The sequence below is a fragment of the Cygnus atratus genome, chromosome 3 (assembly GCF_013377495.2).
Source record: "Cygnus atratus isolate AKBS03 ecotype Queensland, Australia chromosome 3, CAtr_DNAZoo_HiC_assembly, whole genome shotgun sequence".
NCBI classification, from domain to species: Eukaryota; Metazoa; Chordata; class Aves; order Anseriformes; family Anatidae; genus Cygnus; species Cygnus atratus.
In genome coordinates this window covers 98,636,073-98,654,647 of record NC_066364.1, presented here as the reverse complement: position 1 = coordinate 98,654,647, position 18,575 = coordinate 98,636,073, and positions in this window count along the sequence as shown.

Genomic DNA, 18,575 nt, shown 5'->3' with positions numbered 1-18,575 from the left:
CAACAATGAAAATGGCAAGTGTATGCCATGGGGACAGCAAGAAACTTCCAAGGACATGGCAGAAGAGGAAATGGACCTTGGTTAACAGTGTAATTAGATGAAAATCATTCCTCAACAGGAAAAGGGATGATGATTAAAAGCCAGATTGATCGATGGTGGGAACAGGGAAATGTGGCATACATCCAAGTCAAATCCTATCATCATTTCAACAGCCCAAGTGAGGTGATATGGTCTGCATCAGGCCAAAATTATAGCACAGGGTGTTTTTCATTGCAGCCTTCTGTTTCTTGGTAAAGACCTGAAGGTACTGAAACCCAGGCTGACATAACACACTGCAGGTTCTCCCTTTCAAAAGGGAGGAAGGAGGGAGCTTAATCCAAACATGCAGATTCTTTTTTCTGCCCTAACACAACTCCTGTAAATTCCCAGGATTTTGCACTTTTTTAATGTTTTGAAGATGGGGGATAAGGCACAGAGATAGCCATGTGCAGAGTTACATGGTCTCAGCTGACAGCTGAGGTTTGCAGAGTTGCACATAGACAGCTTACCCAACAGCCTGGGAGAGCACAGTAAGCACGGGGCTGCGGCATGGATGGAGAGCAAGGATATGCTGATGGGACCAGGGAACCACGATTTGGCTGTGATTGATCCTCACCACCCAGCTCAGCCAGTGGTCCAGAGGGGTGCTCCAAGGTCATGAGCTCCGTAAGTTATGTAGAGAATAATTTCTATGTAATTAAAAGAGCTACCCGCTGACAATTCTTACACGCTATTTAAAGCTCTTATCAAGGAAGGAAAACAGGAGACTCAATGTACAGAAATACATCCCCCCACCTGGAAATTATGCTATAAAAAGGAAGTAACTTAAAATAGGAGGTAGGATGCGAAGACATCCAACATCCAGCTTCCCAGGCTCTAGATCAAGAGCTTGCACTGCAATAATCACTTCTATCTCAGCAGCACCCCGCGTCTCCAACTGAGATGTGTTGGCTTGCTAGCTGTCACTTAGCACTGAGCAGCAGAATGGGAGCAAGACCTATATTTGGGACACCCAGCCCCATCTTGTGCTGGTGATAGAGAGTCCAGAGCCAGCCAGCTCTTGTAAGACATCACATTACATGCTCGTGGCTAGCTGTTATGTAGGGGGAACAACTTTATCAGAAAAAAAAACATTTGAGTGAATTTTCAATATAAAAATAACTCATTAATGGAAGGTTACTCTGAGAGCCAACTGGAAATGTCTCTATTTAAATCTCAACATGGTGAACAAATTAAAATAAAACAGAAGAAAAATCATGGAAATACTGGCACTTGCTTATTGCACGGCTGTGCATTCAGGTCAGTAATTCCACTGCAGTGTTTACTGAAATAGTGCTTGTAGATCCTGAGATATCAGCAGTACAAAAGCTTGCCACACCACATTGCTAATTAATTTTGCTAAGAAGGTTTAAAAATGTATTTTGTGACTGTTAAAAAGTTGTGGTTTGGAGAAGTAGAGATGAAAAAAATATATAAAAATAGGCTGGATGTTGAATCAAGGGAGCAGACAAAGCCATGTTTTTAAAAAGCAGTTAATAACAATAAAAAAAGAAGTCATTGAGTTCAGTAGGGAATCCTACATTTTTCCACCTGTGCGTTACTCTAATTCAAAGCTGTCTTCCTTACTGTGGCTCCTCTACTCAGAAGTGCAGCAAACAAAGCTCAAAACAACATAACACTCCTCTGCATCATCTTTTCTCCTCTATTAGCTGCTTCTCGTACCAGAAAAAAAAAAAAAGTAACATATGTTTGAGGTGGCCTAGTCATGTTGATGAGATAGCCTTTAACCAGAATTCACCCACGAATTATAATCAAAACCAGATGGGGTAGTTTCAGGAAAGTATGGGGACTGCTGGAGTGGAGGATCTTCATGAGTGAAGGATCTACTGTATATGGAAGAAATTTTGCCTCTCTGCTTTACACCTCTAAAGTGATTCCTGTGCCACAGATAACCTTCCAGGGTTTGGGACTGAGATTGGTTGGCCTAGAAGAGTTACTTACATTCTGCTTTTGTCTTTTTAACAAAAAAGCCTGACCACCACTCAGCTCAATGTTAATGAGAATTTACCCCAGTTGTTTTTTTGCTTGGTACCTCCCAGTTCTTGGAGGTACTCTCTCCTGAGTAAATACAGTAAGAAATACCAACCACAGACTTTGCACGGCCTCCAGGCTACAAATGGATTAATTCATGCAATGCTTTTCTCCCTAAAATCCACACGTTGTTGAGGTAATTTATAGGACTCCTCCCAGCAGTAGCAGTTAGCAATATAAACAGCCAGTAAATTTCAGGGGTGCACTGGAAGCAAAGATGATTCTAGTTTTTGGGAGGTTTTGTCTATAAACTTGGAGCCTTGTGGGACCCTCAAAGCCAAAATAGTAAAAGTCACGTTATTAAACATTACTCATTGAGCTGAGAGGTTGCAGCATCACGTCTGAAATGGTGGGTGGCTTTTTAGCAAACGTGCTTTGCTGCTGAAAAGGAGACAGGCTCCAAACGGAAACTTGCCCTATGCCTTTGCGAAGTTATGGCTTTGTTAAGAGAGATTTTCAAAGGTGTTACTGCAAAGGTAAGTGCTTAAGTCCCCCTTGGCGCTTTTGAAAACCTCCTCAGCTCTATGAACCAATTTGCGCATCCAGCCCTTCTGAACTGCTAAGGCAGCGTGCAGTAGGCAGAACATCCTGGTTAAATATTTAATACTCAAAGTAGCTCCAGTCACCTACAGCCTCCTGTGTTTCTCTGCTGATGTCTCTAGCAGGCAAAGACAGCATCACACCACGTGGTGGGCAGCTAAAACAGAAGACTGTAATACGGACACTTTTTGCAGATGATGTCTTGTGATGAGGTCTAGAACCAACTTCTAGAGGTCTTTTCTCCCCAGGACTTCCTGCGGATCAGCTGCAAATGCCTGTGCTTCATTACCGTCTTCCCCTGCTCTTAAATGGTAATGAGTCATTTTTATTTGAACACTTCACCTTCTTCACAGCAGCCCTCAAGAAAGGAAGTCAGTACTTCAGACAACTACGCTGCATCAAAAGCTGACCATGCAAACAGGTAGGACAATCCATGGAGAATCAGAAGCCTACAGCTTTCACCCCAGCCTTTCTCTGAGCTGAGTATGATTTGCAGGTCACTTTACCTCTGATGTCCTTGCAAAACATTTGGACCGTGAGTACTCTGGGTAAGAATAACACCTTCTTGCAACTTTGGATAGCATCAGCCTTGGCAGAACTCTGATACTGGGTGAATCCAACCACAACAGTTATAGGCAGCCATAGACAAGGTCCCACTATAATTACGGCAAAAAACATATTTCAGCTGAAGACACTGAGAGCTAAACCAAATGAAGTTAATAAAGATCGTGGTCGCTTGAGTCTTCCTTATTATTTTCACCCAGTCATTCCCTCTAACATATCTATTAAAGATATGGTTGTTAATTATACAGCTATGCAGCACTGATACTAAGTTAAAGTATCCCAGCTGTATATATAGAGGAACATTGAGACAATTGTTTTTGATTTAGGTAATAGCTTTACTTGCTGCATCAGGACTATTTAAAGAAGCTGTTCTCCCTACTAATGGCTAAAATAAAACAAGCTGATGGACCTGTCATCGTTACCAATGGGTGGATGCCAGCATCACAAAACAATCCCACACAGCCAGCTCTCATCGGTATCATGCTAGCTGTATCCCTCAGAAGAAAAGTCTGTCCCGAGTCAAGGAGAAAACAAGGTGCCCCCAACTCAATCATCTTCAGAAGCTGAAGTACATGCATACAACAATCAGGACCATTAGCCCAAATTTGAAAATTGGATGGGAAATTCTTATGTATGAAATTTTTTTCTGAATGCTCCAAAATGTGCTATGTTAACTCAGAACCTTGTTCCCCAAAAATCTGTGGTGTTGGTTCAAAATTATGCCACAAGCAAGGCTTAAAACAGGAAACAGGAAGTACAGTGGTGATAATGAGGCCAGGCAGTAAAACAGCAAAAAAAAAAAAAAAAAAAAGAACTTTTTCAAACAATCACTTATTAATGTTAAGTTTTCAGTGTTAACTTGGTTTTGTCTTTCTCCCTGATCTTACTTCTTCACCTACTTCATGAAAACGAATAATCAGGGTTGATATATGAGGTCATTTGTAAATTGATGAAAGTAAATGGAAGTAATTTACTCAAGCACAGAAGCTGCAAAAAAAATGGATGTAAAGGCTGCAACCCTTTCCCAAGCCAAGATCTACAGATCCGTTGAGCACCTGTTCAAAAACTTGAATATGTTTCATAAGAGTGATGTTGAACAAAGATTTGCTCCACGGTGTTTGTAGGCAGCTGAGAAAAGCACAGTTTGGCAGTCAGAAGTTCTTCAAATCCTGCTGTTAAATAGGTGTTACAGGTGTTTGCTCTCTTTTAAAATCAGGTCAGTTTTGAGGGGGCCAAATATTTCAAAATGATTAGGTAGATTGACCCTACCTGCAAAATACGTATCTTGATTTGGCTAGAAATCCAAAGGTGTTTTGGCTGAGTTTTTAAAAATATACTTCTGAGCAGTGCCCATAAGCCAAAACTTAAAAATAAAATAAAATAAAATAAAACAAAACATTGAAGTGTTGCCCAGTTTTGCTTGATAAATATGAAAGTATAGCAATTCCAAAATGAGACTGTTCTCACCAGCATCCCCGGGGCTGTGCTGGAGTGGGATGGTATTTGGACTCAAGGGGTGGTTCCCATCAGTGACACATCTCTGTGCCACTTGGTACGAGATCAGCACGACTCCTCAGTGAGAAATAATTGACTGCACTGCAGCTTATATTTATAATTAATTTGTTTACCCATCCCTACACTGATTGGACTGGAGCTCACGGCAGGATGAATTGTAACTGGATGCTCTCAGTCCGAACTGCATACTGCGTACTTTTTCTTTGGCTACTTAATTTTCACCCAGAGTAAACAACAAGCCCTAGGAACAGAAGCAGATAAATCTAATCTAGTCTAAGTACCTTCACTGTTTTGTCAGGAAAAGGACAGGTCCCATTTGTTTGACACCCTCCTGCAAAATCCAATCTTTGCAGTCATATAGTCATCAGAGAAGTTCATTCTCCACTCAACAAGAGCAGAGCAGGCAATACTGAAAAAAGTGGATGATGACATTCTACTTTTCTTAAAAATAAAAATATAATGAAAAAAAGATTAACAACAGCAGCCTATTCAGAAAAACAAAACAAAACAAAAAACAACATGGTGTCAGGCCCCTTTAAGCAGAAGAGATTAAAACCTTTGGGAATCTCTGGGATGAGTCTCCCAGGCTCTTACAGCAGAAGGGTCTCTGTCACTTGCTGCTTTCTCCTTTCCCCTCCATGTGCAGTCTCACACTCGCCCCAGGTGGCTGAGCTCCAAGGCACCATCACTAGCCAACTGCCTGTACTGTATTCCCCTGAGTGAAATAAAGATCCCTTTAAAAATAATTATTTTGGTTAAGAGGGAGGCAGAGGGGTGTGCTAGACCTGAACACAAGGCTAGAGAGCTCTAGCTAGGGAGAAAAGCTGGTCTGCTCTGCTTGTTTGCCTCTTTGAAAGACTGCTTTAGGGTCTGGCTCCAAGTTCAGGATTTTCCATACTGAACCTGATTTGAACCTGAATCAGAGCCCAAATTTCCTTCAGACATACATCAGCTTAGGGACAAGATCTGACCAAAGACACATGTGAGCAACTCACATTGAAGTTAAGGACTGATGTGATCATGCACATGTATGTGTATAACTATAGGAAGACCATGATTATGTGCCTTTTTTATGAACTTCAGGTACTTTGTGTTTGAAGTGCTTTTTTTTTTCTTTTTTTTTTTTCCTTTCCTTGCCTCTGTACTCAGTAGTGATTCTTTCTCAGTCTGTCAAAATAAGTAAATAAACAGGCTTCTACTGACACTAGCTGTTGCTCTCAGAAGACATCATATATAAATTCTTGCTGGATTTCCATCAAGTCAAGTGTTTAGAATAAAATTCTGCATATGAGAAAGTCAGGGCTATGCCCTTCTGCCTGGCATACATGTGCTGTCTTGCTGTGTGATCAGAGTGAGCCAAAGCTATCCAAGCTCGTACTGTAAGTCCTGCAGGACTCAAAACTTTGAATGAACATCTCCACACCTTCTGTGCTGCTCCAGGCTGCCTTTGATCTCTGTGGGACTGCACACATTTATACCTTTACAGCAAGTGGTTAACTTTAGGTAGGTAAAGGCTTTTAGTTTAAAAGAAAGCTGATAACATCTTCCCCCTTCAGCAGATCCCTCTCCCCAAAATTTTATTACTCTTCTTTATACAGAGGAGCCTTTTTCCATGTGGAAAGAAGCCATCTGGATTTCCTTAAGAGAAGTCTTAAAGGTTCAGTCAGCCTGCAGGCATAACAAGGTAGAAAAAAAATCACTGGGGAAGATGTACTGCGTGTGCATGGAGCACATAAGAAGTTTCTTTTAGATTTTTTTTCCTGCCAAGACCTGAAAGCCAGTTTCAAGTGAGAATGGCAGCCTCATGCCTTGAAAAAAGCAAAAATCCTGAACAAATACAGACTTAGTTATTGCTCTAAGCATCAGATGGAAAGCTACATGTCACGGACGTGTCAAACAAGTAAGCAGTCATGTTAAACATAGTAGGTAGCTGATCTGTCCTGGTCCCTCTTTACAGGGGCCCTTACCAACTCTATAGGACATTGTTATTATAGCAGATATGACTTAGAAAATGACAGAGTTTGTTTTCTCATTATGATAACTGTAAATACTTAACAACTGCCTCTGTATACTACAATCAATCGTTTTCTTATTTTTGATCTAGAAACTATAACAAAAGTGTGGTACAAAGTAGAGAGTTGCTCTGTGTGTGGAAAAAGCTAATAGCTTCAAGTGCGGCACAGTATGAAGTGGATCTCCATAACTTCAAGCTCTCAAGGAGAAAGGAAAAAAAACACTGGATCAAATATAGCTTTGGCGTGAGCGGGTGCAATTCCCAGAGGGATTTGCACCCGCTTATGCCAGGATTGAGTTTGGCTCATGGAACTTGCAGGGTGGTCGGGTAATTAAATTATATGGTGGTTCAGAATGCTTCTACAATGCCAAATGATGCAATATTTTTTCAAAAAGGACAGCTGTGCATTATTTAGAACAAACTAGTTCACTGCGTTCATTACCACCTTGCTCTCAAGATTCAGCAGATTTTCAAACAATCACTGAAGCATCTTAACCTTTTGTCTTTAGACAGGAACACTGACAGTCTGAATTATACACTGCTTCCTCCTTATTAGACGCTGCTTATAAAAAAATACTGCCACTGTGGTCTACAGTTCAATGAAGTCCATTGTAAACTCCCCAGTATAACATAAACCTCCCTAAAACACATAAAATTATTGGCTTCCAAGACCAGCCTCACTGAAAGAAAGCTCTGTATTTAGTCTTTGCTTAAAACACAGGTATTTGGTTTGGAATTCAAGCTCCCAACTCAGTTTTAAAAGGTTGGGTCCAAGGAAAGTTGACACGGACCATGTAATTTTAATTAAAGAAAGATTTTGCTCCTTTATGACCAACAGGGGCATTGTAACATTGACATATTGATGCTAAATAATTATGAGTCCATAAATAATTCAGTATATAAAAGTGTTGTATGGCCAGTGCCAGGTAGCGAAGGGAAATAGCATTGAAATAGCTGACCTGCCAGGTTACTACTACAATGCGAGTGGATAGACAGGTAATGCGACCTAGCAGCTATCAAAACAGTGTAGCCCATGGTGTTTGCTACCCACAGGGAGCACTTGAAAGTGGAAAACCGAGGGCTGTCCAGTTTCGTCACCTCAGCATTTTAGCACCACTGTCATGGAAGAGGATAAGCTTTTAGGAGTGGTACCAAGGAGAAAGGCAGCAGGGAAATCACATGCAGAAAGAGAAACATTAAAAAGCAAATTAAGTGATGAATTTAAGAAGTTGGTTTTTTTTTTTTTTTTTTCAGGAGCTGGGCAAATACCACAAACTTATTTCCATGGATAACCATTCACCTTTAAAACTGAACTCAGTTCAGATGTGCTCCTGACCCTTTGGTGTTTGCTGTCTGTGGACTTTCTGAAGTCAAATATTCATTGGCACGTACAGCTGGGGAAACAAGCTTTAACCTCTCACTCCAGGGCATTCATGCCCTAAAGGACATATTTTAAGAAAGATGGGTGATTTTGTTAAAAGCTTGATATGGGATCTTGCAGCTCTGAACCAAATGAAACATGCTGCACAAGTCTGTGATGAGAATCATCCCCATAAGGCTTTCCAAATACGTTTCTGTTCTGTGACATTAGCTGGCATAGCATTCCCATAGCTGCTGTGAGATCAGTACGTTTTATAAGCAATGAATATGAGGATGACAGGGAGTCAGAGGCCTCAGGCAGATGTAATCAAGCGATATGCCTTAAGCTTCACAAATAGGGATGCACATGAATCAAAGTTGCACTGAAACCCTCTCAATCAACTATAAGACAGAAAGGTGTACAAGTGACCAGGTTTCGTAGGAATACGTGTCACATACAAAAGCTTTATGTCCTGATAATGAAAAAAAAAAAGATTTTCCAGTTTGTTTTCTAAGATTCTCCTTTCTGGTTCATCTGCTACCTTTCTGCTCCTTTCCCTTTGGAATGACTCAGTGGCTTCAAGTACTTCCTTTGACTATGGCAGTCACATTGACCAAAAAGAAAACAACTGACCACCTGTGACCAATGAGAAGACAATCAATGCAGCTCCAACAAGAATATCCAATAGGAAAGCCCCTGGGTTGGATTAAATCAACAACATAAAGACAACTGCTAACAATTCTGCTAGGAGACATGATCAAATGAGGGCTTAATGGAAGAGCAGGTGCTGAACAGGAATAAAAAGGAAATGACGGACTGGTACTTGTGTTCACCAACAGTAAAAGACTACCTGAAACCAGGAAAACCCTTGCACCCAGCAGACTGTACGGTTTTAGCAATTTACCCCTGAAGGCTTACTTTTCAGGGTATGGGCTTCATTCATTGCCCCTGTTAACACCCACCTTAGATCTTTGCGTGTACTCCAACCTGCCCCTGTGAGCATATTGCATTTTATTTTATTTAGTGAACTAGAACAGAAATAATAAGGAATCCTTTTCCTTCAAGGAAACAGCCTTCAAATATCTGTTTGCCCAGTGTCTGTGTATATGGTGCCAGACATGGACATAGCCAATTCCTACATGCACGGCCAGAGGACCAAGTTGCACGACGGCTGAAATGTGAGAACCAGGACTTCCAGCAGTTTCACCGTGGCTGGGGGACACAGGGCTTGGCATCTGCAGGGTATGAGCAGTGGGAGGGCAAAATAAAGCCCAAGGCCACTTTTATGCCTCAATCCAAGGTTGCTGAGAGGCTTGTTTTGTTTTGACCCCATGCAACTCTCATCACATCTCCGCTGCAGGTGCAGCCCCCTTTCATTCTCTTAATCAACGTTTCCTTTCCCATAGCTGGGGAAAAGAATAGGCTTCTCTGACTCCAACCTGAACAGCACCTCTCGATGAATGATTTCTTCCCTCTTATTCCTCTCCTCCCCCACAATGACAACTGCCTTATGGTTGCTGTTGCAAGGCTCAATGTAACAGGCAGCACTGACAGCTTGGTAACATGGGGCTGTATTTGTGCCCTTGCTCTGCTCAAAATCTTCATCCCTCCTTTTATTTATTTATTTATTTATTTATTAAGAAGAGGTATGTATCTAGGTCCCTAGTCCCATGTCACAGGTGGAACTCATGCTTCTGTTTTGGAGAAGTAGAAGACCTTGACACCTGCTTGTGGACTGGCTTTGCAGAGCTACGGAACAGCCTGGACAGAGGGCCACCATCACTATATATCCCTGAATCTTCATCAGGACTCACAAGAACTTACAAAGCTCACTTGTCATGACATATATTTAGGAAGGAAGCTTTGCAAAAGGATTAGCATTAGCTGAATTCTACCCAAAACAATTATATTTTCGGAATGCTTTCAAGTTCAAGAAGACCTGAGCAAGTCGAGGCCAAAGGGCATGTGTCCTTAGTCCACTGCAAACAAGAAAAAAGCCACCCGCCACGAGTTCACATGCACACCAAGCAGTGGAAATCCTCATAAAATTATCACTCTTCTTTTTGCTGAAGCCTACAAGCTAACAGAAAACCAAGACAAACAACACAAAACAACCAACCAACCAAACCAAACCAAAACACAACAAACAAACAAACAAAAAACACCAAAAACCAGCTTAACACAAATTCATAAAACATCTCATGGGGAAAGAGTTAGGGGATCCAATAACAGGGAATAAATATAAAAGAACAATTAATTGATCATAGTGTGTGTGCTAAGGAGAGACAGAGATAAAACAGAAGTAAACTGGACAGTGCAGTCCACAGCCTAGTTACAAAACCCATTTGGGCTGGCAGAAATGCACCTCTGATTTCTGGGTGTCTTTTCCAGCAGTTCTTGTCTCCACTTCCCTGACGGAATAGGGACATCCCTGTTGTGGAGCCCCAACATGGTTATTGTCACCCAAGTGGAACTAAACTTGAGAAACGCATATGTTTGCACGTTTGTTAACCAGCCAGAACAGACTCAGAGCTTTTATATTCTCCTATACCACCTTCTTAAAGAAGCCTCATGAACCAAAAAAAAAACCACCATTATTTCTATGGCTGACAACCCAGTTACATTCAGTTCAAAAGAGAGAGCAACGTGCGCCTGAGCGAACGATTTACTCTCCACAAGGCCTTTGTGATTTGTCAAATTAACACCTAGAGAATGAGACAACGCGGAGTTTCATCCCCAGGCAGAATGGGCCATCCCCCAGGTTTCCTCATGACCTCTTTTGCAGAGGCACTTTCCAGAAGTGGGAACAAGTTGACGTACATTTACCGTGTGTGGCCCAACCCGATTCCCAAGCTCTTAGCTGTTTAATAACCGTCCCTCCAAAGGGTCAGTCTTTAGCTAAAGGATACCCTGCAGTGAGATGTACCCGATCCTAATGAATGCTAATAAAAAGCATTTAGCTGACTAACACAACATAAAACTGTGCCCTATTTCATTGCATCTGCTTAATAAGAACCTCATTTAATATCGAATTACTGCCTGCTCAGCCAAAGCCTTGTATTTGTGGTAACAGGGCTGCGAGGCGGGAATATCAAGAGCTGCAATATGGAAATTCCTCACTAATATTCTCTGCAGGACTGTGTGATTACTTAATTTGTTTAGCTGAGCAAGTCCAATCGCTCAGCCAACTGTTTCACAACACCGAGCGCAATGCTAGGCAACTGGTCTCCCCATAGGCCTGCCATGCCATATCACTTTTCCTGGGATCCGGCTATTAACAGTTGCTTTGGGGATTTCAAGGAGGATCACAGATACTGTTACCAAATGAATGAGCTTGTAGTAGTGAACACGAAATCCTGCATCTTCCCAGTCAATCAAACACCAGCGAGAGGATGTCTTGTGAGACAGCAGCCACAAAGAAACAGCGTGGTTGGGCCCTAACCTCCATCTGTTCGTACTGAGGAGCACCAGCACGTGGACAATTGTCTGCATTTAAAAAAGTCCACTCTTGCCATTTTAGAGAAAACTGCCCTAAAATGCTGCTTTGCCTCTTCTCCTCCCCCACAGTCACTTGACTCAGCTGGCTGCTGTAGAAAATCAAGTTCTCCATAGTGCACATCAAACCTTTCGGAGTAATTTTAAAAAAATGTAAACAGTGATAATTCCCAGCTCCCATGAACAATCACTTACCAGAAACATTTTTACACACATTCTTTACGGCTTTTATCAAACCTCAAACCCTAATGTTTTAGGGGGAAAGACTTAGTCAGTATATTTGAGGTAGCAGAAGGAACCGTATTAAGAAAGAAGGGTGAATGCTACCAGGCATAGACCATGCTTTAAAAAAAAAAAAAAAAAAAAGGAAAAACAGGAAAAAAAAACCACCACACAATTAAAAGACATCCTACCGTGATTTTACCTCTGTACACACTTTTAACGTGACCAAATAATGAAATATTCTGTCCAGTCCTAGCTTCCATTTTTAAAAAAAAAAAAAAATAATTATATATTGAAAAATTGGAAAGAGTGTGAAACAAAAAACAAACACAAATGTATTTTAGTCACTGCTGAAGTTGCCTTATAATGGAATTTAAAGCCTTTGATTTGCTTGGTTCAGTATGAATTGGCTAGATTACAGTACATGAATGTCTTCACAGGAGGAAAATGTTCTAAAAATATTGTTGAACAGAAGTAGAAAAATTAACCATGAAGTCAGACAGCCTTAGGGGCAACCCACCATGAGCACAGGCTGACAAGCAAAGCAATAGCTCTATCACTACCATTTTCAATGCAGATGTCTGGGAGATACGGTTTCATCAAGTTATTGAGCTCAGGAAGAGAAGTGGGTGGAAGGCAATGTTCTGCACAAGGTAGGACTTAAAAGTGAGGTATTGGATGGGGTCTGGCACAAGTGCAGAGGGGAACCAGAGATGGAAGAGAGTGAAAAGACCCTGAGGAGACCCATTGTTCAGAGGGACCTGCCCAACGCCCCGTGAGAAACATGGTGAGGCAAACAACTGCTGTGCAAAAACCTGCCTCCATGCAGGGTGTTGGCCTGGAACGAGATATCTTCTCCCTACATATTTCCCTCTAAGTAGTCTTCTTTTCACTGTGATTTTCCACCATCACAGGCATGTAGCTCCATTGCAGACAATGTGCACGTGCTAACTCCGGGACAAAGCAACTGGAAAACAGTGCAGATATTCTAGTGTATATTTTCCTCTAAGAGGAAAAATCACATAGAGGGCCAGGAAACTCGCATTGTTTCAAGACTCTCCAGGGCTAGCAGATGTCCTGAGAGCTGTGGAGAAAAGAATTTGTGGGAAAGGTCAGTGCCTGCATTACGTACCGGGGCCACCGCCACGGCCACCATCCCTGGCAGAGGGGAGGTAGCTCATGGGCACCGGGAAGCAAAGCAGTGTTGGAAAATCAGACATACATACGATGGCACACTAATGTAACTGAGGGCCCACTTGTTCTTGGAAATGGTGACCCTATCTCTTCCTACTCTACAGGGCTTCTGCAGACAGTTTCTGCAACATTGAGGCAATAGCTATATGGTCAGCTTCTCCTCCCACCATGGTTGCATCTTGTGCCCAGGTTTACTGCTTGCTTGACTGGAGCAAGGGCAGTTTTACACTGCTGCTTGCCACAAAAAAAAAAAAAAAAAAAAAAAAAAAAAAAAAAAAAAAAAAAACTCGGACACCAAGCACAGGCCTAACTTTGCCATTTATAAAAAACTGCTTTGCACAAATATCCATTGCTTTTCCCCCTCACTTTCTCCCAAAGCCAAAGTTAGCTACCTTGAAGGAAATTGTCACCTTCATTTGTATTAGAAAAATGCCATTTTTTGATCTGCTTTCCTGCTCTAAAATTTAGGGTTTGTCAACAGCTACATGCAGAGCTCGAATTCAGTAGTAACTGGTGGTCACATCATGATTCATTCTTTGGTTTCTCTTTCTGTATTTGCTTTCAGTGGCAGGTTCCAATGGATTTATGTGAAACTGAGAAACCCTTGGAAACCCCCCAAACAGTTCAGACTGATTTAAAGCTGGAGATGTACTTCCTGGGAAGGACAGAATTTGTGGGAAGAACTCATCCCGTGTTCATCCATGAATATATGAAACATGATCAAACTTTGATATGAAACAAAAAAAAACTTCTTCCCCCTAAATGGCGTGGTCTATTATTCAATTAAAAAGAAAAACAAACAAAAACACCTTATTTTGCCAACCTTTAGATTTTCAAAACCAGGATATTTCTTCACCTCCAAGGAGCACCATTAGACTTAAAGCCCTCAGCCTTGGTAGTACTGGGGTTCTAATACCATTTATACACATGCTGAGCGGGGACCATTATCATGTCTGAAACCGCTGCCAGTGGTTATCATTATGCCAGAGAGACTTCCCCATCTGCGTTCCTGTGAACCTGCTATATCACAATTTGTGTCTGCTGTGCATTGCTTTGCAGAAGTCTGGTAAAACAAGTCACTGAGTGCAATCTGGAGGAAGTTTGCAAGGAAGAGCAATGTGGCTCCCAAACATCTATGGTGTAAATAACTTGGGTGTATGACATCTTCCCCAGCACCCTAGCAACACGGTTGATTTACAGTCACAAACTTACCTGTCTACTTCCAGGAAAATGACTCCCTCCTGACAGGAGGAAGCTTTTTAATTTTTAAATTCTGTCTGTTCATATACTCCATAAGTTCTTTGAACACCGAAAGGCATCGTTAGCTAATTTCCAAGAAGTTCCTCATTGTAATGCAAAATGCCAAAATGAGTCAACAGGGGGAAAAAAGAAAGAAAAAAAAAAAAAAAAAAAGAATAAGTCTAAGTCAGCAAGGCTCATGAAAACAGATGAAAACCAGGATAACCATACAGTAAAAGTGAACTCCCTGGGCTTGTGTTCAGACTGACAGCTCCTTGTTTGACATCTATCTTTGGCAGTGGAAACAGCAAAATCAGAGACCCATAAAGAAGGAAATGCCCACAGTGGACTGAAAAGGCAAAATCTAGAGGACCTCTGTACAGATGTGTGCTGAGAGCAAGAAAGCATCATCTTAAACCTACAAAGCACTTCTGTGAGTCCCTGCCCCATACCAGCCAGTCCCAGAAGCTAGCATGGTCTTGTGGTTTTTGTGGGAGGGTGGTCAGAGTCTGTAAAAAGCTACAAGTGCCCCCAGAAATTCAGCATCTGGTGGTGGAGCAGCTCGAACTAGCACAGCCACCCAGACCCTCCCAAATCTGGACACAGAGAGGACTACCACCTGTTTGTGGTATCTCTGCCAAGCTGTTAAATAAGGCTGATGCCTCTGGCACATCACAAAGGAGCAAGCATATATCAGGCCACAGTGTCCTCTAGAGGTGGAAAAATATCTTATACTTTAGTGTCAGAGGACAGGAGGAAACTTGGAATCAGGATTGCTCCACCAGGCTGGGAAGGCTTGGTCCGGGTTGCAGTGGGATGAGGGTGGAAGACCACTGCTAGACGGCAGTCCCAGAGAGCTGGACATGTGTGCAAGAGGGACAGGCAAGTCAAGGTCACACCACGTGGCTTCTTCACAGGGGACACTGCCCCCAGCACAATGGAAATGGCCAAAATTCTGTTAGCCAGATCAAAATCACATAAATAGAAGAGCCCCTTGAGGGTCTCAGATGTCTCCTCAGATCTGGCAGCTTTGCTCCTCATCACACCTCTTCTTCTCCTATAGGGGGTTTATAGCTGTTTGGTTTGCTGGACCTAGCTGCCCTGATGCTGTGTGGGTGCAATAGGAGGGAGCCCATCATGACAGGGTAGCTGCTTGGTCTGGTGATGGTCTGGTCTCTTCAGTCAGGTAAGAACATATTTGGGAAAATAAGATTGAAAAAAATATTTGTAATTGCTCTTTTATGCATTGATTCAGGCCAGGAGCTGGTTCTACTGTTGCCTAAGCATGAAGAGCCTGTTCATTTGAATAATCTTGTGAGGCTTCATACAGTTGTGGGGAACAGGGCTCCTAAATGCCTTGAAACTTACTTTCAGCCAGTACCCTTATAAAAACAGGAGAACCTTCTACATATATTTCAAAAATAGCCATGAATTAAAAAAAAAAAAAAAAAAAGAGGAAAAATTTTAATATCACAGAAATAAGCTCAATAATCTTGCCAGAAAGGCAGACACTCATGCAGAAGATCCTCTTTTCTGTACCGTTCACCATAGCTGCTGGTGAGCACCAGTCACCACTTGTAACACAGCCATACAAAACCACTGTATGAGGAAGAGCACACTGAGAAAAGGCAGAAAATGAGTACCTGGAGCAGCAGGAAGGTAAGGGACTGAAAGACCTGCAAGATTCCCAACTAGTTCCTCGCTGCCCTCTCCTTATGCTACTGGAGCCAAGTCATCCTGAATTCAAATACACTGCAGCTTTTACAACCAGGAGGAAGAAATTAGATTTGGAAATGCTGTCTCTTTACAAGCAGACACCATTGCATCCATGCAAGTATTAAGGCCTGATGTTTGATAAATCAAGAATCAAACAAAAGAGAAAAAGACCCTACTTTGAAGCTTTTCCCTCCCCATCCTCCCCAAGCTGTAGGCTGCTGCTACTCCCCCAGCTCAGATATTGCAGAGCCTCTGGACATCTCCTTGCCCCAGGAGATCCAGAAAAAAATCTCTTGATCCACCAGGTTTTGTAGGTTCATCTTTTGAACAGACTATTATTGAGTATTACCAAACAAAAGAGCATTCAGTAATTCCCTTTAGCCCAAGGAGGAGGACAGCTGTTTCTCCCACCACCCCTTCAGCTGGGCCTTAGCCCAGTCCAGAACAAGCCACAACACAAAATAATATGGGGAAATCAGCCACAATACAAACAATTATTTATAAACTGATAATGGCTGCAGATCTGCAGGTGCCAACCGTCTCCACTTTGGGGAGGGAACACACAATGCACCCAAACCCTGGTTGTTCACCAAGCAGCAACTGAGAAAACAGTTGCCCACAAGAGGACTGAAAGACTGGGGGTTTATAAAGGAATAGTTCATGTCTCTACCTCAGTTTTGCAGTCCTATTGCAAGAACACCTTGAGAAGTACAGTATTTTCCACAATCTTAGTCTAGGATTGGAAGGAGAATGGAAGGAACTGAATTTTAAAGTGTTTTTAACCAGAGCTGACCACTGGCTAGGCTTGCCCATGAGAGAATGGCTGAACTGGTGGTAGGTGCCCCACAGCAAATACCTGCCTTCCTGCTCCATCCAGGTGGTCTGGTGGGGCAGTGCAGTGAGACAACCCTCCCTGCTCAGGGTCTATGATCCAGGTGTAGTATCAACTGTTGGGTCAAGACTCAGAGGCTTACATCATACACACATTTTCAAGTAAAAGCGTACCAAGAAACGAGTGATAAAAGCTCTGTGTGTAATCCTGCATGAGCAGGACTTCAAAGCACAAAAATACGAACAGACCAATAAACCAAGGTACCTCTATACTAATTCTCCCAAAGACACGAAAATCCAGTTTTCACTGAATGGAAATTTCAAGCTGATGGATCTAGGTTTGGTAGAAAAGCAAAGTTGCCAAGGTGCCCAGCTGGACCCTAGTTTCTGCCCTCCAGTGCTTTCCCAGAGGGGGCTGTGCAGAACCAGGTCCCTCGTCTACTCACATCAAGGCAGTCCCATTTAGTGAGTTCAACCCAGGATCTTAGCCTTCCTCCTTCAGAGAAGGGCTTATGTTTTGCTCGGGAAAGGGAGGGGAGAGTTTCATTACTTGAAGAAATCGTTAGAAGCTGCACTGTTGCGGTGTGTCCAGCAGATGGTAATATTTGTTAAAATTTTAGCCCATACAGTCCATGAACAACAGCAATTTGCACCTGAGTGTTACTGAATCAATGCCACTATTTGAAAAGAATTATATTTTTTAAAAGTGTTGAGAAATAATTGTTAGATTTCCACTTTCCTTTCAGAATAATCTGTCTCTGCATAGAGCACTAAGTACTGTGTTCTAAAACAAAACTCATTTTCATCTTGTGTTGATCATACGTGCTGAAGTCCACAAAAGATTAAAAAGTTTTTCTCAGAGTAAAGTAGGATTTCTGTAGATAGATATCTGTCCCTAGTATTTCCCATTTCCAGAAACAGGTGGTACAAATCCATGGCATTTTTTTATTTGGCTTCTCTTTGACTTTATGTTACTGATATTTGTGTCATTGTTCATTCAAATTATTTATTATCTGATGCTTCAAACACTTGAGGGTTGGTGAGAAAAACACACTGAAACTATTTTCTGTGAGGAGCTTCTGTATTATACAGCAAGAAAGGCAAATGTGAATACACACTGAAGATGTCTTTTTGATCCCTGAACTACAAGCACAGCAAGCATGTTGCTCATGCAGCTATATAGCGCAGCAGTAGCAGCATCCTAGTCAATCAGACTTTGCTCTGGCACAAGTCACCATCTGAAATACCAAGAAACCGGGAACCAGCCCAAACACAAGTGCTTACCCCTTCTCAGATGGTGTACAAAGTCCTCCACATGCTGAGGATCCCCCACAGAGGAAGATCACTTTCTGTCCAGGACAGATCCTCCCTGCGGTTTTTAAAGAACTGGAGGTCATATGTTTCTTAGCATTAACATGGTACAGAAGAACTCAAGGAATGGGTTATGTCCAGTGAGAAAGGCCAACGGGAACGTTTCATTGCTCCAGAATGCCTAGAATGGCCATGTTTGGCACAAACTGTGTTGACATTAATTTTTAACTCTTTCACCTTTCCTAGTAACAGCGGAGGATTTTCATGACTCTATAAACGGCAGTCAAATGGTTTTACTTATTTATTTATTTATTTATTTTTCAGAGGTTTTCTTCCTCCCTTCTAAGAATCTGGTATCCTTGAAAAAGTCTAAGAGAAGACTAATGACACTGTGTTTTTATTTTTTAAGACTTATACTTGTCTACATTAGTAAATGGAGAGTAC